We start from the raw sequence: 27,367 nt of genomic DNA, 5'->3' as shown, positions 1-27,367 counted from the left end.
TGGTGGTCACTGGTCTGATTTCTGTTCCTATAGGCATAGCTTTCTAGAAAGTCATGTAAATGCAGTCATACATCAGGTGGCCTTTTATGCCTGACTTCTTCATTCAGCTTAATGCTTCTGAGATTCAGCCATGTGGGCACATCTAGCCACAGCTTGTTCCTTTCTATTGCTGAATAGTGTTCCATTGTGTGAGCATACCACAGTTTGCTCATTTGCCGGTGGAGGGACATTGGGTTGTTTCCAGGTTTTGACTATTATGAATAATGTTGCTGTGAACACTTGCCCACAGGTCTCTGTAATTTCATTTCTCCCAGGGAAGTAGCCATGTGTGGGATTGCTACATTGTGTACTGCTGGGTAATGCTCTTTTAATGTGAATTTTACTTTGTCTCTGTTTTAATATTGTTCTCCTTTGTTGCCTGAAATTTGTCTTTTTTTTTTTTTTACATCGTCTAGTTCTTCTGCGTGCTTTATCAATCAGCATATAATTGGGTTGTGGCTTATTTATTTTTTAAACTCATTCTGGATTTTTTTGGATTTTAGTATAATTCTAATTTAGTATAATTCTTTTGTCCTTTTATATGGAATTTTATGTTTGTGTGTACTTGCTGTTCATGTTTTCTCTTTCCCTTTATTAACCGTGCAATGATATGGACGATAGCTTGTGTTAAGTCCTAATAATGCTTTCCATCAGGTTGTAAGCTTATATTTCTCTAATCACTAAACACAAGAATAGAAAAAGGTAGGTGTGAGATCTTACTTCCCTTTGACAAAATAAGAAATTCATTGCTCTTCTTTTTTTCAACCTGCCCCCTGCCAATTTCCGATTGTTAATATAATCTAAGGTTGTAGAGTCTCTATATAGACTAAACATTATTATTGTAAAGTTGTTTTTACTATAAAATATTTCTTTAAGCCTAATTTTTGGCTTTTATATTCCATTTTGAAGCCACAATTTTAATGGCCCGTTATACCTTGTTATTTAGATTTAGGTGATGTCATTGCTCCTTGCCCCACTTTGTGTACTGGGACATTCCTGTCCCTGAGTTCTTGAATTTCAGTGATTTAGCTGGAACAGGTCTTTGAAAACTTTTCTCAATAAAGGCTTGTGAGGGATAGATTATCTCAGTTCCTCAGCATCTGAAAAGGTTTTCTGGTTCTGTTTTGTCTTTTTATACCTCCGTGATCAATTGTCCAGGCTAAAAGAAAACCCAGAAAACAAAAAACTCAGTCATTTTCTCCTACAGTGGCACAGCTGTCATCTTCTGGTCGAGGGTGGGTGGAGGGAATGGCCGGAGGTCAGCCTGGCCTCCTCCCCTTTGCATGCAGGTAGCACACTGCTTCTGCTTCTAGCTCCCTCTGTCTTCGTGGTCCAGGGGGAGAAGTGAAGCAGCTGTCCGAGTATGTCCTACCTTTCATGTTGTTAGTGTCACACTCAGAGGAGGCATCTCCTGGAAGTTTCCAGAGAAAACCAGTTAGCGCAGTACATTCTGCTTCATTACTTGTTAGGGAGGAAGGAAAACGCTGTTGAGAATGTATCCCAGGAACGTGGAGTCCACCTCAGTAAAGAAGGGTCAGAGGCAGACCTTATTAGATAGCCTTTTAATGGCTGAAGTTAAAATTTTATTCTCTGAATGCTCCTTCCCAGGAGACTCTAAGCTCTGAGGACAAGGACCTTGGCTGTCTTGTCCACTGTTGTCTTCCCAAACCTTGCATGGGGCCAGGCCACAGGGTAGGCACTCAGTGAACATTGAGCATTGACTCGGACACTGAATATAGAAATACTGATAACTGAATCAGGTATTGCACTGGATAATTTTCTGAACAAATGCTACTTTGTGCTTCTTGTTGGTTTTCTCCTGTCACCCACTTTTGGGGAGTTTTTCAGATTTCTTTTTTTTTTTTAAGACTTTCTTCCTTTATTTGACAGAGCAAGAGAGCACAAGCAGGGGGAGCCACAGACGGAGAGGGAGAAGCAGGCTCCCAGCTGAGCAGGGATCCCGATGCGGGGCTTGATCCTAGGACCCCTGGGATCGTGACCTGAGCCCAAGGCAGATGCTTAACGACTGAGCCACCCAGGCGCCCCATGTTTTTCAGATTTCTGAGACCTGTCAGATCTAGGAAGCCTGTCTTCTGGAGGCCATCGGTCAGATTGATCTACAAATCAATTACCTGAGGGGTTTTTTCACCAGTAAGGGATAGACTCAATTTCTGCAAACCCCTGTATCCCATTGCTGTTTATAAAGATATGGATTATTTCTGATTTAGGTATTTTCCAGTCTTTTAATTCTTTCTTTCCTCCATGGACTAAGTTCTCTCTTCCTTCGGTGAGAATGGCACCATGCATAGGTTTCTGGCATCCAAGGAAGAAGGTTTCTGTGACTATGTGGCCTTTGGAATAAAGCCAGTGATCTTCCGAGTCCTTGATTACCCAGACCACCAACTCATCTATGCTTTGGTCCACACACCAAAGAGGAGTGAAGGATTCTGATGTGGATTTGTCTTAGAATCTGTCCTGCATTCAGGGCTCAGAGGACGGGAATATGTGCTCACTTTCTTCCCTGCTCAGAGGGAAGTCTTTTTCTTTCTGTTCCCACTATAAAAATTATATGTGTCATAGAATTTTCCCGCTGGAGTCGATTTAATAATTACTCCAGGGCTTGCCTTTTGACAATTTATGCTAATGATTCTGGGTTCACAGAACAAAATAAACTCTCAGAAGTCATGAATGAATTCATAATGCAAAAGCTGCTCTTAGGAACAGGAGTCTCCCCTGAGATCTTAAACTTCCCATGTATCATCATCCATGTCTGGTTCAGGGGTTAGCCGATCATGGCCCTTGGCCAAATGCTGTTTTTTTCCATAAAGCCTATTTTGACTGGCCCTTCATAGGAAAACTTTGCTGACCTCTGATCTAGTTTGACACTTAGAAAAGCCACCTCTACCCCATCTCGCACCCCGGTCTCTACCCCATCTCAGTCATTGGTACCAAAGTTAGTTTGCCTTTCTCACTGCCGCTCACCTGGACTCTGATGGTCACTCTTGACTTCAGACCTGCTGTTGAACCTCCTTGAGATACAGCTGCCTCGTCTGCAGAAAGGGGGATATTATACGGTTTTTAGCATTAAATGTTGCACCTTCCTTTCTCCTCTTCCCCAAAGAATCTGACCATTTATCTGTGGGGGTGGGGAAATGGCACTACAGTGTAGTAGTAAATTTGCTACTAGACAGCCTGGGTTCAAATCACTGTTCTGACACTTACTTAGCTGTGTGACCTTGAGCAAGATGCTTAAGCTCATTAAAACTGCTGTAAAAACAGTGATCAGAATATTACCTGTCTCCTAGCAGTATCGTGAGTGTTCGGTGAGTAGTGCGTGTGTCTATTACCTTGATGATCCTGGTGGTGGTTTGATTACTGAGGGTACAAACGGCCAGGATCTTGGCATTCAGCAGCTCTGCCCACATTTGCCAGCAAAGAAAACCTGTGTCCTCTTGGGGAAAATAAATTCAGGGTTTCACCTTCACATGTGGTGCTCTAAAATCATTCCTAAAGGCAAGGGCAGCAGCCGAGAGGCTCTTGCCTGGAGTCCTTGTGACCCCACGATGCTTTCGGAGCCAGCCCTCTCAGCCTTCATGGTTCACATGGCTCTAGTTCCCTTTAACAGTTCTCAGGGGCTGGCTGGGGCCGGAGAGGATGCTCTGCTCACGTGCGGCTGCCCAGGGGTGTTCATGCATTCCCTTGTGTGTTGATTCATTCCCTCACTCAACATGTACTGTTCTGTGTGCGGAGATAGTAAGGAAGATTGATACTTAGCCCTGCCGTAAAGGGCCCATCATCTTGGGTCCCAGTTTGAGGATGTATGAGAGAGGCAAGAACGTGGGGGCCAGGAAATCAGGGTTTTAAAGTAATCCAAGCAAAAGGTGGTGAGTGGGTTAAGAAGGAGTTGGAGGGGATACTAGGACTAGGCTGGGTAAGGATGAAGCTTTCGTCCGTAGGGAGTTTGCAAGCTCCTTCCTGTTTTGAGTGGGTCCTTTTTTACACAGGACTCCTTGACTCGGGATCATTCTGCTGGAGGTCTAAACCTGCCTCCCTTTGTGCTGTGGTTCCTTGCGCCCTGAGGAGGTTGTTGAACAGCGAGCAGGCCGGGTGCACTAGGGTGCGTTTCCCCTGGTTACCCCCACGATCCTCGGATGCACACCACCCCAAGAACAACTGTGTTTCTGGATTCAGCACATGCTGAACAAAGGCAGTGGGCTGACTTTCCCCAGATTCTGGAAAGACCCTGCCTGGTGAATCTAGAGAAAGAGGTGCCCTCCAGTCCAGGTGACCATAACTCAGGCAGAACCCAGTTTCTGACGTGACCTTTTATGGAACAGTGGGTCCCACTGGGATGGAAGTGCCTGGCAGCTGTGCCTTTCTTTGCAAACCCTGGCCTGGGAGGGCCAGAAATAGATGGTCCTGGGACTAGTATGTGTCCAGGCAGTCCACTGTTGAGTGGATTGCCTCCCATTAGGGAGAGTGAGCCAGCATTCTTCAGAGTGATAGGCAGCCCTGGGGGGTAGAGGCCGGGGCAGTGGCTGGGCGGGGGTGGGATAGTTTGGATGCCAGGGTTCCTGTCCCACCCACCAGGCCCTCCTTCCTCTCCTAGGTCTGTCTGCCTTCTCTCCCCACTCTCCAAACTAAAGCTCACCTACCTCCGAACACACCACTGCTCAGAAAGATCCACAGGTACCCATTCAAAGGAGAACGTGAAGTCAGACTGTGAAGCCCTTGCAATCTGTCTGGATCTTCTCTCCTCATGCCCTCGGTGCTCCAGCAGAACCAGACTCCTCGACATTTCCCCAGCATGCTCTCCCCCACCCCCGCCCCACCTCGTGGCGCTTTGCTCTGGTTCCTTCCCAACCCCCCTTCCGTGGAATGCTTCCTACCTGTGGACATTCTGTGGGTCCTTCAGTCCCTGCTCGCACGCCCCATCCTCCCTCTGTAAGGCTGTCCTAGGATTTATCATCTACACTGGGACTCTTCTTGGAACAAAATGCACAAACCAGAACTGCCTGGTCACCCTCTCCAAAAAGCTTTTGTGGAAAGGAGGGGGTCCCTCCCTTTGAAGCTCCTTCAGTTCTTTGTTGTTAAAGATGTTACAGCAGATCCCACTCTGCTGCAGAGTATGGACATCCGTGTAAACGTTGAGTTCCTGCCCCAGATTCTAAGCTGCCTCAGGACTCCTGTCCCCTGCCCAGCACCCTGCGCGACCCCTGCCTAAAGATGGTGCTCACTGATCCTTCCAGCAGCGGCCTCTTGAGCGCGTTTTCGTGTGCGCGCCAGGCGCCGAGCTGCGCGCACCCTGTGCGTTCCTCTGTACCCTCCTGTGCCGTTTGTTCAAGTTCACGCACATCAGCGCCAGCATGGGGCAATCACACCGCTGCAGAGCCCTTGGCACGCTGGGCGTGGACCCTGTTTCAGCTGGCAAGCCAGACTTCTGTGCCTGCAGGCAGCTGCTGGAGGAGTTCCTGCCAAATTTGCGGCAGGAACAGTTGACGGTTGCAAGAGAAGGACCACCTACAGGTCCTTCCTTTAGACGGGAAATGTGGAGAGTGGCCTGGTTTGGCTCATTAGATCACTTAAGCATCAGAGCAACGCCCGAGGGTGTAAGGTGACTCAGCCCGCACAGGAGTGCTGATTCAAGGAACTCTGCAGTTTGGCCTGGGCTTTGAGGAGGGCCCCTCTGAGAAACCGTAGGAGATAAGACAACTCCACATTTTCTTTAGGAGCCCCGCGGAAGTGTCCTCTGAGCATAATCTAGGTGAGATTAATCCCACCTATAGAGCGGTGATTTTCAAACAAATTTTTTTTTTTTTAAGCCAGGAATCCTTTGTTAAGTAAAATCTTGGGCAGATGTCCAAAGTGAAAAACAACAAAACAGAGCTGTTCTTGGTGAAGGGGGTGGTAGGGCTTCAAGTTCTGTGCACACTCCACCTGGTTCCCTCTCTGTAGAGTGGGAAAGCGGCATTTAGTAAGGAAGACCAGCGTCCTGGAACCAGAGATGTTCTGCGGTGTGTGAAGCCCCAGGTAAGCGGGGCAGGTGGACGTGTGTTGTGCCCCAGCCCCACCGGAGGCGTCTGATGGATGCTGGTGTATGGGGCGCTGCCAGGGCTTGCCCCAAATGGCACAGCTAGATCTCGAAAGCATCCCTGGAGGTCTCCCAAGCCCAAGCTCTCCGTACTACACCTGCCAAGGAGAATAGGATTCCCTCCAGGTGTGGCTTACCTGTGTCAGCCCCACCCTGAGACGCCCAGGAGCTGGAGGGTTGTCCCTTCGAGGAGTGGCATTGCCCGCGTGGGTCCGTCAGAGCAGCTGCAAGAGCCCGTCCTCATCCGAAATGGAGTGTCCCCTCCACGTGTCCCCGACTGCCTTCCACGAGGCTGGGGATGGGGCTCGTCAGCAGTGGCAGCCACATTTTGACAAGCCACGCTGCACGAGAGGCACTTGACTTTTGGCTGCAGTGATCCCAACACTGAGCACGCACCCTGGGCCAGCCCTGGTCCCGTGTGCCCCACAATCCGTTTCATCTTTACAACATCCCCATTTTATTAAGATGGTCTTGCTTAAGAATTTTAATAACAAGGCCCAGTGCATTTCTCTGACATTTTTCTGGAAGCATGGCCCTGAGAGCCATGGGATGGGGGGCCGTTTATTTCTAGAGACTTCTTCCGTGGCTGCCTCTGTGAAGAGAGCTGGGTCTATACCCTTCATCCTCCTCCTTTGTCTGGCCTAATGGGAGAGTTGCCCCAGCTGAGCCAGCACAGAAAGTTTCTTTCCAATTCCAGCTTAATCTGTAATTGACTCCCCTGGATGGATTGAGAGCTGAAACCCATCAGAAGGAAGCCTGAGGCTGAATTTCCCCCCCGAGTGCTCAGCACACTTTTAAAAAGTAAATTACTTATTTCCTTGAGGCAGTAAAAGCACATTTGTTGGGTTGTGGCACGGGGAGGCTGCGGGGACTGTAACTTTGTGAAAATCACGGTTTAATATTTGTGACAAAAAGCGATAAAATAGCGGTGATGGACAGGAGCGTGGGATCAACAGGAAATTTGCCATGGTCGCCGGAGCCGGTGGAAGGAAGCTGGAATTCATGAGCACATGTACGGATCTCTCTGATTCTGGAAGTCCTGTTACAAGATACTCACCCGGTGGTACATTCCTGCATCTTAACATCGCTGTAATTTCGGGGCTGGATGCTCCCATGGGTTGTGCCAGGGGCTTCCTCTGCGGTTGCTAAGACAGTTGCTAAGATGGGAGAGAGACCTGGGCAGGGTGGGCGGGGCTCCTGGTCACGTGGTCTCCCAGTTCAGCTGTGACCCCTCTGACCCTCTCCCAGCCAAACAGGGGTTCTGTTTATCCAGACAGGGAGTCCGGAGAGTCAGATCTGCACTCGGCTGTTCCCCCTGAAAAGAGGGGTTTGCACCTTCATTTTTACTTGCGTGCCTGGCCCAGCCAAGAGCTGCGTGACTACCCAATTTGTTGACTTTTCTCAAGGGGGCAATGGTGGGAACTCCGTGCTGAGGCATAAATCCTTTTCCCAGACTATTTCTGAAGCTTCAAAGGGAGATAAAGTGACTTCTGATACCCTCCCTCTTCAGCTGTGTTTTCACAAGTAAAGAAAAAATGAAAAGTTTCTAAAGCGGATTTCCTGCAACATTCAACTGTCCTCGTTGGAGATTTCCAAAATAATTTTTAAAAGTCCAGAATTTCCACAGAGTGTGGATAGCTCTGTGCCTTCTCCCTGAGCAATACGACGATATATTTATGCTTGTACATCTAGATAAGGGTTTCTAAACATAAAAGGTTGCTTAAACCCCGTTAGTGAGTTTGGTAAGTAGCAATACTTTATGTATATAAATTATATACTTGTTTTCTTTTAATATTGAAAGTAAATTATAGAGCAAGGAAAATGTACATAAAGAGAGGAGGTAAAGATGAAATAAACAGTATTTTAAAATGCCATCTGGCTAGGGCGCCTGGGTGGCTCAGTTGGTTAAGCGACTGCCTTCAGCTCAGGTCATGATCCTGGAGTCCCCGGATCGAGTCCCGCATCGGGCTCCCTGCTCAGCGGGGAGTCTGCTGCTCCCTCTGACCCTCCCCCCTCTCATGTGCTCTCTCTCTCTCATTCTCTCTCTCAAATAAATAAAATCTTCAAAAAAATTAAAAAAAAAATGCCATCTGGCTAACCGGATGTTTTCATACTATCTCAAGACTAAAAGATACATAGTCATGTTTATTGTTAATGATTTTGAGTATAAATGTGTACTTCAAATTATTTTCTCCATAATTTCACATCTTTTTGATGAATTTTTGCCCACTGATTTTAACCATGTAATATGGCTGATGAAAGCTTTTACTGGGGAAAGAAGAGGCCCTGCCTTTTTCTTTTCTTTTTTTTTGGTATTTATTTTATTTACTTATGTTTGCATTATTGATGTTATCTTTAACCTATGCTTTCTTTGCAGGAATCTTTTTTTTTTTTTTTAAGATTTATCTAAGTAATATCTACACCCAGCATGGGGCTTGAACCCCCCACCCTGAGATCAAGAGTTGCATGCTCCACCACCCACTGAGCCAGCCAGGAGCCTCGGGAATCATTTTTTTTTTTTTTTAAGTGAACTTTTTTTTCTTAGTTGCAGTGTATCATACATAGGGGAAAGCACTCAGGTTATAAGTGTACAGCTTGATGAATTTTCACAAAATGTACGCACCCACGTGAACACCACCTAGATCAGGAACCTGGAGCATTCCAGAAGTTTCCATCATGGCTCCCCTAGTCTCTTCCCACTTCTTTCCCAAAGTAACCACTCCCCTGATGTCTGTTACTTCATGTAACTTCCCCCTGTCTTTGAACTTTATCTAAATGGAATGCTGCACACGCCTTCTATGGTGTCTGCCTTCTGTTTCTCCACCTGTGTGTTGAGTTCACCTGTGTTGGGTGTGGTGTGGTTTGTTCATTGTCCTGCAGTAGGAGCACTGTGTGGCGTAGCTGTTCCTCCATTTGGTTGTGGCCTCTGCTGCCGCTGGGCATTTGCTCAGTGTCCCGGGTGGGGCTCTCGTGACCCGTGTCTGTGTGAGCATGATATCACCTGGGTGTTGGTGAAAGTGTGTACATGCTTCTGTTGGCTGTGTCTCTCGGAGTGGGTCTCTGGATCCTAATGCGCCTTCGTGCTTCATAGATTGTACCAGTGCACATTTCCAAATGAGCAGGGGCTGAGGAGTGTTTCTGCATCTTCACGATTGCTTGGTATTCTTGTATATTTAACTTTGGCTGTTCTGGTGGGTGCTGTCAACACAAGGCATCCCCCAGGCCCTGTGTGTTAGAGCAGAGCACTCTACTCTGGTGGTCCTTCAGAAGTTTGAGGGGTCTGGAGGCCCACCCCCTCGAGTTCCCTATGTCAGGGCCTGCTTATCCTGCAAAGAGTGGCTCTGAGGGGTGGCCAAGAGGTGATTCCTGGCAGAGATGGGCTGGAAGGAGCAATGAGCGCAGGAAGCTTGCACCTGGGGGCTCCTGAGTCTATAGGTCCATGGAGGAGGCCTCTGAGGAGGAGGATGGAGCCCAGGATGGGAGGCGAGAGGCACCGGGATCAGGGCCCAGCTCTCCTTAGTCACTAGCTTCTAGTGCCAAAGAGGCTGATAATTCCAGATTTGGACCCGGTCTTCCAAGCTCAGGTTCCTCTGAGGAGTGTGGGAAAAAAGTGAAGTCAGGGGAGGTGGGTGTCAGAGCGTCTGGGGACAGAGTCTGTGTGGCGTGTGTTGATGAGGTGGGGGCCTCTCGGCCGCTGGGCCACATCTTCCCCAGGTGTCCCATGGGGGGCTAGGGAGGGTGATGGCGGGCACACAGCAGCCGAGCCTTGGCCAGGAGACGAGGTGCCTCTCTGTGTCCCAGAGTAAAGAGGAGAAGGAAGTGGGTGTTGATCCTGTGGATTTCCAGAGCAGTTGGAATAGGAAGCGGAGGGAGCATCGGTGGGCACTTGGCAGTGGGCTCGGCAGGGTCCTTTCCCTTCCTCCCATTCCCACCACGGCCAGCACTGCCGTGTCTTCCTAAGCATTCTTGTATATTTAACTGCCCAGAGCAGCCTGGGCCCCTAGAACTAGAATGTGGGCATTGGGTGAAAGTGTAATTTTCTAGTGGCCACGTTAAAAGGAGTGCACATAAACAAGTGAGATTAATTTTAATGTATTTTAACCCAATATAGCCAAAATATCATTTTAATGCGTAATCATCATAAAAAAATTGACAAGATATTTACATTCTTCTTACATTTCGTAAATTTCAAAATCCAGTGTGTGTGTATGCGAGCGCAACGTCCTCAGGTCAGACCAGCGGCCACGTTGGCTCCTCTGCTGGACCCTGCAGCCCTTTGGTGGGAAATGAGATGGAGTCTGGATTTGTACTACCCATGGTTATTTGATGTGAATTGTTGCTTTTGCGTTGTTTTAATTTTGTTGTTATGAAGACGTATTTGTAAAATTAGGAGGCTGGGACATATTTTTTTGAAGAGTTTTAGCTTGATTTTCAACATATAACATTTAGGCGTATGGTACGTGTGCCTCTATCTGTGGTTATGCCCGTAGATGCGTGGAGCGGTTAATGCAAAGAGTGGTCAGCTGGAGCGATCAGACACTGTCCAGCTCAGTATGCCCATTCCTGCACACAGGCAGAAACCATTTCTTATTCATCTTTGGGGCCTCACAGCACCTGCTTCTTTGCTTTTTGCACATAGATAGGTGCTGTGTGAAGGAAGAGAATAGATCTGCCTTGGTCTCTCCATATTCCTGGAGCTCGGCATAGTAGGTGCTAATGTATTAAACGCATTTATTCAACAGGTGTATTGATTGAGTGCCCGATATGTGTTGGGTGCCAGGTGCTTTTCTAGGCTCTGGGGATACAGCAGTGAACAAAGTTCCTGCTTTCTTGGAATTTGTGTCCTTGGGTCCAGCAAGCCTCCTCGTTGTTAGTAATAATAAATAATAATACCGCATATGGCCAACATAATTCAGATGACAATCTGACATGTGACTTACTCTCAAGCACTGAAAGAAAAAAAAAATAGTAGTTATCCTGAGTCTGAGAAGCTATAATTAGTCGGCAGGCGTAATAGATATTGAAAGCACCTCATTCTGCTGGCCATATTTGGGAGATGTGGAATTTGGTGGGAAGGGATTAAGGCGATCTATTTAAGACACTTGTCGCAAATTGAGTTTGGCTCCAAAGCCCACTGCTGAGCTGCTGTCTGACCCGACCAACAGTTGTTTCTTATTTACAGATTTGGGTTTTTCTGGGGGCTGATGGGAAGGAGATGCAAATTGAAAAGCTGGCATGGATTGGAAGTCTGGCATCAGCTGTCAAGTAACAAGTGAAAAAAATCAACCTTTAAAACTAAAGTTAGAATTAAAAAAAAATTAAGCATGAAGTGAGCTACAGGAAAATTTTGTTTACATGGGATGCCTCAGCCTAAAGAGTCAGAAGAAAAGGGAACATAGAGATCCATTCGGAGAAATAATCAGAGGCTTCGTGTTGGTGACTTTCAAACCGGAGCGAATTCTGAATCACCTGGGGGACTTGTTACGACACAGACTGTCGTCGTCCCTACTGCCAGAGTTTGTGATTTTGCGGGTCTGGGGTGGGACCTGGAACTCTGCATTTCTGGCAAGTTCCCAGGTGCTACTGCTGGACCAGGAACCACACTTTGAGAACCACTGGTCCTGTTTCAGTAGGTTACTGTCGTTAGACACGCACCCGCTTTCTGCTTCGGTTTCACATGGGTAATGCAAGGTTGGGCCCATGAATCCTATAAGGCAGGAAGAGCTAGGGTATCTTCTAATCCTACAGCACGAGTACAAGCGAGAGTTAGAGATGAAACACATCCGTTCTGCATATGGTTTTCAGGGCTGCCTTGGGCTTACCTGATGTCTTTGACCAGGTCACCCAGTCTCTGTGTTTTGCCGTGGGGATATTGAAATTCGGCGCTCTGTAACCTGGCCCTTCCCTGTGGGCTCATATCCTGACACTGTCCTTCTGCAGAAGCTGCCAGCTCCAGTGGTCACGGTTTCCCAGACCCACTGAGTTGCTCTTCGTTGCACTGTGCCCTTGTATCAAACTCTTCCTCTGCATTCACCCCCCTACAAAGTTTTATTCTTCCTCAAGAACCTTGTTCAGCTGCCACCCCCTGAATATAGGCACCTCTTGGCTTCTCTGTCTGCCTCTCTGCCTTCTCTTTCCTAACATGGAGTCCTGCTTACAGCACATACCACCTTATAATTTGTGATGTGTATAGTCCCCTTACCATCGTGTGAGCTATTCCCAGGCATCAGACGTGGCTTCTGCAGCACCCTGGCCCCTCAGCCCCAGCCTCCTCAGAGCAGGTGCACAGTCAGTATTGATGGACTGCATGATTGGATGATTTAGTCAAAGCATCCCAGATCTCTCCGTCTATGAAAATGAATAGAATGAAACCACAACCAAGAAACGGAATGCAGACAGTTCAAATAATGGATATTTGAAAAAGAGTTGCAGAGTCATGGTGCAAATAAAATGATAACGAGAAGTCCTGAGATTTCCATTACGTTGCTCTGCATCTCGTTGAAGTCTGAATCTAACTCTGCTTAGATTAATTATTTCGTGGAAGAAACAAAGTGTTACTTACCTACTCATAAAAAGCAATTTGCTGATACCGGCCCAGGGACATGAGCGAATATCACAGAACGTTTGTCCATAAGCATCTGTAATCTGCTTTGTATTTCGGTCACAGTGTTAGGTTATCAAATGAGTCTGAGGCCCAGTGTCGGAGTCCTCGGCTCTAACATAATCACTTGGGGAAATATTTGCTGAGATGGTAAAGAGGTTATGAGAATGAAAATTTCTTTCATTTACCCAGGAAAGAGCAGCTCCAGAATTGCAATCATGAAGAATATTTCAGAGGGTCCACGATCTCGGTCGTGTATTTTCCAGTGTGGTGCTCATCACATCCATGCTACACATACAATAGGTTTAAAAACTCATGGAATGGGGCGGTGGTGAGTCAAGAGGAAGGAAGTGGGCATTTGGTCTGGAGTCAGACATTGGGTGGGAGGGCTAAGTCACCGTGTGGGCATGGGAAGGCAGAGTTTGTTTTGGAGAAATGGTGGCACGCTAGGATTTTGCAAAATCGCTTTGATAATTTTGTCCTTTATTTCTAATCCAACTTTGCCTGACCTAAGCGATAACTGTTAGGTAAAAGATGAGGGGAACATGCGCATCGAGGCTGTCTGTCCAAGGATTCATGTAGTTTCTAGTGCTCGCGGTTGCAGCCTCCCAGCAAGGTTGGCTTCCTGCCCCTCCTCTCTCCAGGTGCCCAGCTCCGGACTCCAAACCTGTCCTCAGACTCCTGAGCTGGTTGCGTTTATCTTTCTTCCTCTTGCCTCTGGGTGTCCCGAAGGCATTGTTCTTAACCTTCAGCTCTTTACTATATATATTCAGTGATGTCTTTCCAAATGCCCCCCCTGGGACTTCTTCACTTCGATGTCCAGACTCAAAAAAAATAAAAATAAAAAAAAAAACCCCAAGCCCAACACATTGATTTGAATGAAACCAACCTCCCTGTCCAGGTCTTTTATCGGCATATGCATGCACTAATCAGACCCTTCCCACTACCTTCGCTCTTTCCTAGAATCCCTCCCACCCCGACTCTGGGATGAGGCTCTCAAACTCAAACACCTTCAGAAGCTGGGAAGGCAATTTAAATGTGTGAAGCTGGCCGGGAGGGGTGGGAAGAATGGCAGCTGACCTTTGCCTCGGTGTCTGGGAGTGGGAGGGCCTGGTGGGGACAGTGGAGAAGGAGGGACAGGTGCCCTGTCCAAATGGGGCAGCTCCTAGTCCTTCTTGCCATGTAGGAATGTGGGCCCAGAGTTACCAGATATTTTTTATTTTTTAAAGAGAATTTGGGATCCATTTGTCTTTAATCACCTGATTTTATAATGTTAGCTCTTGTTTGAAATGAAAATCACCCTTTGACCTAACAGCTCATACAAACTATTAGCCCCGTGTGGACCTCAGCTGCCATTTGCTATCTCTAATTTAGAGGGTCCAACCTTGCATCGTCTGTTAGGTATATGTGAGCCGTACGTGTGGTCAGAAATTTCCTTGTGGCCACATTTTGACAGGTAAAAAGAAACTGGTAAAATTATTCTAATGCTGCCTTTAATTTGACCCAGTACTATCCAAATATTTCAACGTGTAATCCATGGAAAAAAATTACCGAGGGGCTATTTTACATTCTGTTTTTATGCACTTGGTCTTTGAAATGGTTCTACTTCTGGCACATCTCAATTTGGACTAGCTCCACGTGGCTAATGACTACTATACTGGAAATCACAGCTTTGAATGGTGAAGAACAAGAATTAATTATATGCATATATAATAAGAGGAGATTTTATTTACTATGCTTGCGTAGAGGTAAATAATTTGAATTTAGGATAAACCAAGGTAGAAGGTAACAACTCTGAAAATGATGAGTCCAAAAATGACACAAAGAACTATATAGAAAATATTTCCGGGGTGGCACCAGGGGGGTGCATTATAAATTTTCCTAAGCCCTTCATGCATGGCTGACTGGAGGTTTTTTTTTTTTTTTTTTTTTTTAAAGATTTTATTTATTTATTTGAGAGAGAGAGAGCATAGAGGGAGAGTAAGAGGGAGAAGCAGACTCCCCGCTGAGCAGGGAGCCCAATGCGGGACTCGATCCCAGGACCTTGAGATCATGACCTGAGCCAGAGGCAGACACTTAACTGACTGAGCCACCCAGGCCACCCCTGACTGGAGTTTTTTGAAGGACTTTTCTTTTGGGAGCTCTGCCCATCGCTCAGAAGTTCACAGTTGAAGTTCTAATTCACACTTTGAAGTGGGGTTATACTTTGGATTTTACTATGCTGTTACCCTTCTCAAAGGTCAAGGTGAGCATTTGTCCTTAAGCATTTAAAACCAAACGAACATTGAAGAAGCCATTTGTAAAATGGAGAAGAACGTTGTGAACTCAGTGATGATTTGTCATTCGGTCAAGACTTAGCAGATCTCCTCACTGCTAAAGAGGAACATTTGCATTCAGTATTTACCTGCTTTCACCATACATTCTTCCTGAGGAGCAGGGCCCTGGAGCTGTTGTCAGCTTTGGCCTGCTGAAGATGATGACCCCCCAGTGACTCCTTTTTTGACCCTACCTCCATGGTTTTTATGTTTCTTGTGACTCCACCCTTTGTGCAGGAATCTGTTGAGGCTGTAGACATGAAGCTAATGATCATGGAGACCATGCTCACATCTTCCAAGAGTAAGATCTCAACAACTTGGCATGGAGTGACGCATACTCTGAATACACCATGCTATCACTGGGCCTTTATGCTCCTAGTGGAGGCCAAGGTGTGGTCCTTCATGCTCTTAAGCTACTGGAGGGAGCCAGAGAAAGTAGGACAGCTTCTCAGGATTGTCAGCCATATCTCCATGACCTGAGTGTCGTGTCCTCAGAGACAACTTTTGCATTGTGGAAGATGCTCACCATCAGTTCTTTCCAGGAGCCAACTGATGTACCTCTGGTGAGTTAGGGCAGTGGTACAGTTGAGAATACCATCCTGGGCTGAACTTCCAACATCATTGGAAAGGCCATCCTAGGGCTTAGTGAGGATGCCATTGCTGTGACATGTCCCCGTGTCTAAAATCCCTGGCAGAGGGGTGCCCGGGTGGCTCAGTCAGTTAAGCATCCACCTCATGATCTCAGGGTGCTGGGATCGAGCCCCACGTTGGGCTCCCTGCTCAGTGGGGAGTCTGCTTGTCCCTCTCCCTCTGCCCCTCTCCCCTGCTCATGTGCTCTCACTCTCTCTCAAAGAAATAACATCTTAAAAAAATATATAATCCCTGGCATGGATCTGATGTGAGACAGCTGCCCAGAAGCAGAAGTCTGAGAGATCTGGAAGGGAATCCCGGGCCCTCAGAGAGGTAGTTGCTTCCCTAGTCATTAGGCACTCCCTCCCTAGCCTGCTCCCTAGCCAGCTCCCATGAGCAACCTCCTCTGGGTTTCACCCAGGAATTATCTCCTGAGTATAGTTTTGATGGGGAAGAGGAGGAAGCAGATAGTCTGCATTTGTGCAGGGAGGCACCTTCCCACAGTTGTCTTGGAACACATACTAGTCACTGCACGATTACATTACTGCAGATGTTTTAACCAAGACATAACGTTTCATTCTACTTTGTTTTGAGTCTTGTGAATTCAGAGGAAGTATTTTATATTGATATAGTTGGCTGAGAGAGAAACTTACATAGCACTCTTGGTTTGAGATTACCACTCCAGACACTTTTATGGGAAGGTGAAATTTGAGAAGTAATTTGTAGAGATGATGATTTAAAGTTGAAACTGAGAGCAAATAGTTCTTTCTCTGGAAATGGCTCAGAAGGTAGGTAGTAAAAGGACAGAGCGCCAAAATGGAACTTGGCTGGGATGACATGGGCATTTCCTCTTTTCATCCATACGTCCATCCTTCTGATAAATGTATATTGATGACCTCACGATGCGCCCGGGCACTTAGAATGCAAGATTAGTTAACATATGATTCCTTTCTTCATTTAACAGACCTGGTCCTGTGGTAGTCAGCCTGCAAAATTGGTCCCCAATAATCCTTGCCTCCTGGCCTTCTTGCCCTTGTCCAGTCTCCTCCCATAGGAAATAGGGCTGACCTACGTAACCAGTACGATAATGTGGAAATGATGATGCATGGCTTCCAAGGCTAGGTCGTCAGGGATGTTGCGGCTTCCACTTTGCTCTCTTGGACCACTTGCTGTGGGGGAAGCTGGTTGCATGTTGTGAGGACACCCCCACATGGAGAACTGAGGCTTCCCACCTCCAGCCAGCACCGACTTGTCAGCCCTATGAATAAGCCATCTTGGAAGCAGATCTTTTTTTTAAAGATTTTATTTATTTATTTGAGAGAGAGAGTGAGAGCCCAAGTCGGGGTAGGGTTAGAGGGAGAAGCAGACTCCCTGCTGAGCAGGGAGCCCCATGTGGGACTCGATCCCGGGACTCCGGGATCATGATCTGAGCTGAAGGCAGTCGCTTAACCAACTGAGCCACCCAGGCGCCCTGGAAGCAGATCTTCCAGTTCCAGTCAAGCCTTCCATCGCCTGCAGCTTTGTGATGTCTTGATTGTAGTCCCATGAAAGACCATCAGCCAGAACCACTCGAGTTCCTGACTTACACTTGTAGGAGATGATAAATGTTTATTGTCACATTAAGCCTTCTAGGTTTTGAGGTAATTTGATAGGCAGCAGTAGATAACTAATACATATCCCTTACTGTGCTCCGGGCATTGTTTTAAGACCTTTGCAATATTCACCCATTAATCCTCGTATCAGCCCTTTGACGTAGGCACTGCTGTTGTTCCCATTTTATGCATTTGGAAACTGAGGCCCAGAGATGTATAAATGACTTTTCCCAAATCACAGAATTTACATAAAGCTGAACTGGGGTTTGAATTAAGGGGTCTGGCCAAAGAGGAACATGTTTTAGGAAATCAGTTGTAAAATTGGATGAGTGATTTTAGGAGAGTAGTGAACTTGATTCTAAATCCAGCTCTATTACCATCTGGGATTTGGAAGCTTCTTGGCTAAATCACTTCTCTGAGCCTCCGTCCACTCGTCTATAAAGCCTGGAAAATGCCAACTCCCATTCTGGGATGTTTTGAGCATTAAATGAGATAAGTCATGAAAGCCCCTTAGCAGGAAGGGGGTGGTATCCATACACCGGAGTTCTTGCCCTTGCTAGGCACCTTCCATTTAGCACCACTCAAGGGGAACTCGGTCTTCTGGAAGGTACTGCTCTTTGCCTTGGGTTCTGCCATCCTGAGCCATGCCTGGAGGCTGCTGGGCATCCCAGCCCATGCGATTGCAGCTCTCTGAAGGAGACGCCTATTTGGGACTCAGCCCTGAGTCCCCACATAGGAAAAATCCACTGACCTTCAGTGTTGGGTTGCAGACTAACAACAATGAACCATTTCCTGTGCTTAATTATATTATTCACAGTACTCTACAGAGTGGGCGGTTTGGAACCCCAACCACTAATTTACGAAGTAACTGGAAAGACAGAAATAAAACAGAAAAGGAGAGGAGCTGTGCTGGCTCTGTGAGGTTGGCATTGTGGAGCCAGAGGTAATTACATTGGGTGTACCTGGAGGTTTAGGGGGTGGCACTATCAGCAGTGAAAAGCCCAGGGTGACAAGGAAGTCACACAAACCTGGGTTCAACTCCCATTTCTGTTACTTCCTGGTGTGAGACTTTGAACAAATTCACTTCTTTTTTTTTTTTTTTATTCTTATGTTAATCCCCATACATTACATCATTAGTTCTAGATGTGAACAAATTCACTTCTTGGAGGCTTGATTTAGAGTGGAAAATAGGGATACTGCTGCTGACCTCATTTATTCCTTAGGAGGATCCCATGAGGTAATGTGGGTACCACGCATGTGTTTCCCTTCCCTTTCTCTAAATAGTGATTATATTGGAGAGTTAGTTTCCTAGGCAGCTAGTGGTTTGGGGGTCAAGCTCACTTAAGATTTTTTTCCCAAAGGAAATTTAGGGATAATTTCAGACCAAAACACTGTTGAGGTTTTCCAGCAGGCAGCCACACAGGAAATGCAGACCTCTGTGATCCTTGGAGGTGCCTAGCGGGAGGGGAGACCCCAGCCTTTGGATGCTTTTAGACAAGGCTGCCTGGGACACCGGAGATTTAGTCTTTGCAAGTCTGTGTTTCCGACCTTGGAGAAGAAAAGTAGTTATGTACCCTGAAAGCTTTTCTTTAAAAATCTTGTGTATCTCAGCACACTTAAAGTAGGGCAGCAAAGCTTTCTACAAAAGTGTAATGGTCTTCATGATTAAAAAAATGAAAGATGGGATGCCTGGTAGCTCAGTCGGTTAAGCGTCTGCCTTCAGCTCAGGTCATGATCCCAGGGTCCTGGGATCGAGCCCTGCATCGGGCTCCCTGCTCAGCGGGGAGGGAGCCTGCATCTCCCTCTGTAAAAGTCCACCGTGAACTCGCTCACTCTCTCTCTGAAATAAATAAATAAAATCTTCAAAAAAAAAAAAAAAAACACCCAAGAAAAAACAAAGCAGAAACTCTTAGCAATTTAGACATAGAAGGGGACTTCCTTATTCTGATAAAGAAGATCATGACAACAACTATGGTGAAACATCATACTTAATTGTGAAACTCTAGGAACTTAAGGATGTTCTTACTTTTCCCATTCAGTATCACATTGGATGTTCTACCTATTTGATAAGACAAGAAAAAAGGGGGCATGAAATTAGAATAAAAATTTTCCATATTTACAGGTGATATGATTATCATTGTAAAAAAAGTGAGACTCTATAAGCTATTAGTTTGTTGGATATAAGATCTATGTACAAAAATCAACTATCATTCCTTTAGAGTAGCAAAAACAAAGCAGAAAAGGTTTTTAAGAAATGAACATTTACACTAACAACAAAAACTTGTAAAGCACTTAAGGAAAAAAAGTTACAAAAATGGGCAAGACCTTTATGGAGAATGTTATAAAACTCTGTTGAAGGGCATAAAAGAAGACTTGAATAAAAGGTAAAACATACCATGTTCATGGATTAAATGACTCAGTATCTTAAAGATCTTTCTCCCCAAATTTAGTCTAATTTCAGTGCCATTGCAATAAAAGGGAATCTGGGATTGTGTGTGTGTGTGTGCGTGCGTGTGTGTATGCACATGGTTGTACGTATATACCCATACAAGATAATCCTAAAGCTCATGATGAAAAGTGCTTGATCAAGAATAATTAACATAGTTTTGTGTATGCAGATTATATAGGGAGGGAAATGGCCCTGATAATTATCTTGATTATAAATTATAGTGATTTAAATGTGTGGTATTGGCACAGGGATATAAAAATACATATTTAAACTGACTGCCATGCCCAGAAGCCAATTTGTGTGTGTGTGTGGGCACAGGGATATTATAGTGAGGAAAACGCTTAAACTGTCAGCACACCAAAAAGGAACAAAAAGAAAATCAGATCCTTTACACCGTACTAAGAAAATTGATCACTTTTTTTTTTTTTTTTTTTTAAAGTAGGCTCCACGCTTAGTGTGTAGCCCAATGCAGGGCTTGAACTCAAGACCCTGAGATCAAGACCTGAGCTAAGATCAAGAGGCAGATGCTTAACTGACTGAGCCACCCAGGCTCCCCAAGGACATGAAGATTCTTAACCCATGGAGTAGACACAGGTTTTCCCATCAATCTCAGTCCAGATGTATATTCACAGGGAGAGAAGGCACCGCCCTACCACCTGCCACAGGTGTTGATTGTCCCTGATGATCCGCCAGGGCCCAGTCCCCAGGCCGGTGATATCCATACATCAGCCCTTGGCTCAAGACAACAAGAGGGAGAAACCATCTAGGGTTTCACCCTGAAAAGGCAATGGAACACAGTACTTGCTCAGGCCTTGTCTGGACAAAGAGGTGGACTTTTACAGGTTTGGTAACAGTTCTTATAATTCTATAAAGCCCAGGTACCGCGAGCAGTATAGCGGGAACATATTTAGTGCTTTTTCTCTTCTTTATTAAGAAAAAATAACATTGGAGCGCCTGGGTGGCTCAGTCAGTTAAGCGTCCAACTCTTGATTTCGGTTCAGGTCATGATTTCAGGGTCCTGGGATCGAGCCCCAAGTCTGGCTGCATGCTCAGTGGGGAGTCTGCTTGGGATTCCTTCTCCCTCTGCCCCTTCCCCCGAGCTGCTTGGTTCCTACCTGTCATTCTGAGACTTTTTCTTCTTACTCATTTCAGCGTTATCCAAACAGTCATATTTGCTTGGTACACATGGTATATTGGTATATTAAGAGTTCCGTAGAAAAGCTGTACCCAGAAATTGGTAGTAGCAGCTGCCTGTCTAGAAGGGCCTGGCCTGGTCAGGAGACTCCATTTTTATTGAATATCCTTGTAGTGTTTGAATTACATTTTCCCAAATGCATATCTTTTTTAATTAAATGAGCTTAGTTAATTAAAAAAATCTTTTGTTGTCAAACACAAGGGGTAGCTATGCTGGTAGTGTTGCATATACTGAGTGTTAACGCTGCACAGAGCCCTCTGAATTCCCACATCCCAGTTCTTCTATTTACCAGCCATGTGACACAACCAGTTACTTAAATGCCCCGAGCCTCTGTTCTCATATCTGTAAAATGGGTATGAGGACACTTGCTTATCTTACAGAATGTCATAAGGGTGAAATGAGGTAAGTATATCCTTCTTCCTGCATTAACTTATATTGCCCAGCTTCCCCCTGAATAGTAGGAAATGCATTTGGTGTTCCTTTATATTCTCCAGTCCCTGGCTACGTGTTCTGTAACATCCTGGGAGGAGGGGATATTCTCTCCTGCAGTTGACCACAGTATCCTCAGTGCCTATCTGTCATTGCGTAGGCACATTGTCATGTTTGTTCAGTGAAGGAATGCATGCGTGCGTGATAGTTCAATTAATGTTACTTGATGCCTGAGAACTGGTTTGCTGAAATAATTTATCCATGTCCAGTCTCCTCCCCAGTGGCTAGTAGTGATAAATGTGCTTGGCTCCAGAGAGTACACATTGCAAAGTGTACACCTCTTTTGCCTAGCCGTACTCCCCTGTGACTTTTCCTCAGCTGGCCTGTCATGTGTTGGCCTCGGTGTCTATCCATGAACCTAGTCCTCGTGCCTCCTGGCATTAACTACCCATGCTCAGCAGTGGACATCTCATGAGTCCTTCTGTGGACACTGTTCTTTCTCTGCTGTTTGATGAGGAATCCCAGAGCCCATGGGAAAGGCCAGGGGATGACAAAGGAGAGCAAGCCCAGATCCAGTAGGGACATGCGGTGGTCCTCCTGTAGGGGGTAAGGAGCTTTCCCACCTGATGGAACTTGTGCCCCAAGCAGCAGCAGTGAACAAGCCCTGTATTCACAATGGCCGGTTCTTCAAGGAGTTCATGGATACAGGGCCTGGGATACACCGTCCACCAGCCAGAGGATGACACCTGGTGGGTGTCCATGGTTTGGGTGGGTGGCACTGGGATTGGTGTTGCTGGGCGTTAGTGCCCAGCTGGGCCGCAGCTGTCACCCTCTGTCTCCAATTCCTGACGATTAGCTGAAATGTGCAAGATAGGCGGGTGCGTTGTGGTATTTGGCATGTGGACCATCTCAGGCACTTACAGATGTAGATTCCTGGGTCCCACCCAGACCTTTGGGAGAGGCTCTCTGCGTGTGGGGCTTGGGAAGCACCAGCTTGAATGGTCTCCAGTTGATCCTAATACACAGGAGAGGTTGGGAGTCATGCTGGAGTGGACAGGAGCCTGGCTTTTAGAGCTGGCCAGACCTGGCTATGAGTCCAAGTTCTGCCACCTGCCAGCCCTGTGGCTTGTGGCATGCAAGCCCACTGGGCCTCCGTGACCTCCTCTCTGTGATGGCGATAAAGATGGTGGGATCAGCAGGCACTTAGGGGTCTTGGTCAGTGATGCAGTGCTGATAGGCCTTTGGTACTTCTGTCCCCAACAGTGCTTGAGTAGATGCTGGAGTGGTGTTGAACGCAGGAATGAATTATTGGCCATTTTTTGACCAATTGAACACTGAAAACCAGAGACATGAACTCCCTGGATTAGCTGTCACTGTCATCCGTGCATCAGCAAACTCCATGAAGTGCTTTTCAGCGGAGTTTTGTAACTGAGTTTAGCAGGGGATGGGTGCCTGTGAGCAATTTGGGAAAACAAAGCCAATGTAGCTCACGGAAGCAATGATTGGAGCTTCCCCACTGTTGTCCTCGAAATGCATTAGTCTCCACTGAACTGGGATGCTTTTTCTAATACTAAAACATCTTTTATTTTTCATCCTGGGAAACCCAGATTCAAAAAGCATCTAGGGCTTGCGTATGAGCACCCACCTAAAGCAGCGATGTCCAGCATAAGCAAAATAACATGCAAAGGATGGTATGTGGCTCCCAGTCCTGAAACCCTGGTTATTTCTTTATGGAAATTTCAGTGAAAAACAAAACAAAAACAGAAAACTACCAGAGTCTCTGAAACTCTTACATTGAATGCTAATAAACATCAGTGCCTTGATTTGCTACATACAGTTTACTAAAGAGCAAGGCATTGGTTATTTGAAAAGTTCATGATGTTTGCATTATATTTACTTTGAAGACCGTCTCGTTAAATAAATAGCCCAATCTTCTGGCTATTTTTAGAGAGTCGCATATGGAGAAGCAAGACCCAGAAATGTGACTGGGGCCTTTGAAAAATAAATAGAAAACCACCCAAAATAGCTCTGCAGACTCGATATTTGCATATGGCGACCATCCGCAGGTGAATGTTCCTGGGTTGGAATGGCCCCCAGCCCAAACTTCGGAGCTTGTCCAGAGGTGCAGTGATGATCACATGTGGTCACTTCAAGAACATCCAGAAGTGGACGGCCTCCCTATCCCTTTCATGAGCAGGCATGTGGGCCCCGTCGTCATGATGTACTTTGTGGCTCAGGATGGTGGGTCTGGGGTGTAGGTGAGAGACGCTGCCTCCCTGTTGCTCTCTGTGTTTCAAGGCGGGAATGAGATTGACCTGCGTAGTGGAATGCACATTAGGCTCAAGCACCTATCTGAGCTTGGATACTAGCTGTTGCAGGGAGTGCTCAGATAGGCCAGCTACCCTGCATCTGGAAAGCTGGGGGGCTCCCGGTCCTGTGAGCAGTTGAGCTGGGGTACAGCCCTGCCCATTGGGGAGTGGGGAGCCCATCCAGATAGCTTATTTCCAGGCTGAGACAATTCTCAGCCTCATTGGCTGGATAATCCTCGTGTGCCCCAGTCGTCTTCCCCCACTGTGTGGTGGGGGAAGGGGGGGAGCCCGGAATCAGGTAGAGCTGATTTCTCCTCCCCACTCTGCGGCAGACCGATCACACCAGGCATGCTCCCTGTACCGTGGGAAGTTGCTCTGTTGTCTCACGCTCGGGCAGTGCGGGTGGGTCATTCGCTAATCTGTTTGGTATAAAGCCTCTAAAGCAAGGATCAGAAGAGAGTCCATTCAGAGGTTAATTAGGAATCACATAGTCCTGTTTATGCTGGAGTTAGTTGCCTAAGAATTTTGCCAGTCATCTTTCCGTCCGCACTTGGGGAAAAGGCAGGGCTTCTTGATCATCCGGGTTCTAAGAGTAGATGGTCTCGCCTTTCCAAGATCTGCACAGAGGTGACATTAGCTCAACATCCATGCTGTGAGTGAAAACTTCCATGTGTGCCAGATAACACACTTCCTTGGTCGGATGTGAACGAGATGTACTGGACTTAGTATAGTTACTGAGTTAGTTCAAGAGGAAAGATGCTTTTTGATCAGAGCTCCCCCACCCCCCCCCCCCCCGCAAATTCTGGTATCTGTGTTGGCGACCGTCTTCTGCTTAGATCAGGCGTTCTTTCTGCTGGATCCTGCCTTTCCTTTAGCCAGCACAGCTCTGTCAAGTGCTTTAAGTTTTGCTGAGTTTAAAAATCTAGCAGAAAAGGAAAATAAAAGTCCTGTTTATTTCAATGACTGTAATTATTGATAAAGAATCAGCTCTTTTAAACACTGGATTCCCAGTGCCCCAAAAGACAACACCCTGTGAACTTAATCAACAGGATAGATGTGTTCTGTGTGGACAGTCCTCTCATTGCTGAATAAATATACTTCATTAAGCTACCACATCCAGAAGCAGAGATCCCCTTTCTAGGAAAAGTGCTAGTTGTAATGCCTCTTTGGCCCCACATCCTCTTAGCAATCTCTCTATTTGGCGTCTGTTTTAGAGGGCCGGAGTCCTTTACCCAGAGGAAGTAATTTCTAAAGGAAATAGCAGAAAGGCCTGTTAACGGAGAGTTTGGGAATTGTGTGACATCGAGTTACATAACTTTCCGCGTCGAATCATGCTGATGAGGCACTCCTGTGTCTCGTACAAGAGTTGATATACGAAAAAAGCAACATTCCAGCCAATCCACAAGGGGACTGGAGTATTCCTGTGGTGGGGCATTCAGGACAACATAATAGCCTGTGTGTTTTTCTCTAGGTAAAGTCCTGATTCATGTCAAATGCGGCTAAGACTGAGAGAGAGAGATACTGTTTGTTCTCCTAAAACCTGTCTGGTTAATGTTAGAGTGGGTTGTGTAATACATAAACACCAACTATGCAGGATTTGTTCTGTAGTGAAAACAGTGTTCAATCACCGTGGACTCTGAGCTTGAGTTGACATGCACGTTGGATGGGTACTTGGCTGGAATATGAGGCCAGGAGGCCTCTCTTACGCTAAATCAATGAAGACCCCAAAGAGGAGGTAAATGAGAAGAGAGGGTGTCAGATGTAGTTTCAGGCTAAAACAAAGGAAGGGGTGTCTTTTTGAATAGGGGGAACGTAAAGGGGGGGGTCTTGCCTTGGGACCAATCACAGAATTGCTCTGGAGTGCGTACACACAGAATGGCCTTGGGGAATCAGGGAGGCACCAGGGAAGTGGATTGTTTTAATTGGTGGTAAGAACCTCTCAGGTTTTTAGAGGCCTTAGGATTAGCAGGCTCTTCTTTTTTTTTAAGATTTTATTTATTTATTTGACAGAGACAGACACAGCGAGAGAGGGAACACAAGCAGGGGGAGTGGGAGAGGGAGAAGCAGGCTTCCTGCGGAACAGGGAGCCCGATGTGGGGCTCGAACCCAGGACCCTGGGATCATGACCCGAGCCGAAGGCAGACGCTTAACGACTGAGCCACCCAGGCGCCACTAGCAGGCTCTTCTGAAAGCCAGAAGAACTGTATGGAGTGGGGGGAGGGAGGGATAGGGGCCACATTTTATTTTTCCTGTTCTGTAATTATCTAGGCATCATAAGTTAAATGTATTAAAATAACCCCCAAAGCATAAAACAGGGGCATCTTGAGGTTAATATGGGTATTTTACCCGAAGAACAGAGATCCACACTCTCTTGGTTTGTAGGATACTAGCTTTAAAAGAATACAAGTTTGTTTATTTTCTAAATCTTTGAAAGAAGGCCTTAAAAAAGTAAGGCGGTGCCTTTAGAAGGATCCAGATTGACAGCCCTTGGGGGCCTTGCCATTCCTGCACCAGTGGGCCACACGTCCAATCTCCAGTGGGGCCAGAGAGGTTGCCTTTGATGAAGTCGGCTCAGCAAACTGGACAACCCCATTGCCAACATCATTTCTTGAATGAAGTGGACAACTCCACACTTAGTCGCCAAATGGCCAACTGGCAAAATAAAAAATACCACACCCCCCCCCCACTTGTAAACACATATACACAATTGGAGCCTTGGAATTCCTTCTACTTAGGCTGTAATGGGTCCAACTGAAACCGAGCCCCAGCACTTAAGAACCACCCCCTCACCTTGCCCCAAAGCATACAGCTCCCTGAAGGCAAGTCACAGTTCCTTTCTGATCATGGATTGATCTTCTTTTGTAAATTTTATGTATTTTTTAAGATTTTATTTGAGAGAGCATGCCCACACACATGCAGGAGCTGGGGGGCGGGGGATAGGGAGGGGCAGAGGGAGAGGGAGAAGCAGACTCCCCGCAGAGCAGGGAGCCCAATGTGAGGCTTGATCCCATGACCCTGAGATCATGCCTCGAGCCGAAGACAGATGCTAAACCAACTGAACCACCCAGGAGGCCCACATATTGTTCTTTAAAACCAGGGTATGAACACTTGTTTTACGTGGGTTTTGTGATGATAAAGTAATATTTATACAGTATCTAGCTCAGTGGGACATACGATGGGCTAAAAAAAAAAAAAATTATAGTTCAGAGTTTTCATTTTAAATTTCTTAACTCCTGACCTTTCTGAGCTAGTTTATAAAAATCTGGATTCATTTTCACAGGGTTTGGAGAGTCAACATTGACACTGAAATGAGAGGTTTAAGATTTTGTGTTCAACTTGGTGGAACATAAGGGTGACACGCAGGTGTAGCTTATTTCTCAATGAGACTTTTTCACTGACATTGGCCAATGTGATTAGTAGGTACAGAAAACAGTACTTAGGACCGTGAATGTTTTTAGGATGTCTGCGAAGGTAAAACTGAAACTCAAAGCATGTCTTTTCATAAAGCAAATCTGCTTTGAATAGCATCAGTTGTGGTCAAGCAAGACAAATAAACTGCCTGCCTATCCAGAAGAGCAATAGTTGAGCTATAGAGACTCTACTTGATGAGATTTTAGGGATTTCTGATGTGTAAAATGAGTTTGTGCCGTATCATAAGGTGGAGTCATTTGTAGGGAGGATGGAAAATGTATTACTTCTGACATCTTTTTTTTTTTT

General features: G+C 46.2%; 1 protein-coding gene and 1 long non-coding RNA gene across 8 annotated transcripts in view; both read left to right on the top strand.

The window, feature by feature from the left end:
- The window catches only part of SLCO3A1 (solute carrier organic anion transporter family member 3A1), a 298,502-nt gene that overhangs the window by 121,492 nt on the left and 149,643 nt on the right, over positions 1-27,367 (top strand). The gene's annotated exons all lie outside the window — the stretch shown is intronic.
- LOC145723591 (uncharacterized) lies at positions 14,720-23,078 on the top strand. Its single transcript, XR_014148803.1, has 2 exons — positions 14,720-18,330; positions 18,406-23,078. It is a non-coding gene; the product is annotated as an uncharacterized LOC145723591 (long non-coding RNA).

The sequence above is a fragment of the Leptonychotes weddellii genome, chromosome 9, assembly GCF_054177405.1.
Source record: "Leptonychotes weddellii isolate Sample4059 chromosome 9, ASM5417740v2, whole genome shotgun sequence".
Classification (NCBI taxonomy): Eukaryota; Metazoa; Chordata; class Mammalia; order Carnivora; family Phocidae; genus Leptonychotes; species Leptonychotes weddellii.
This window is presented reverse-complemented; position numbering and strand designations above follow the sequence as displayed.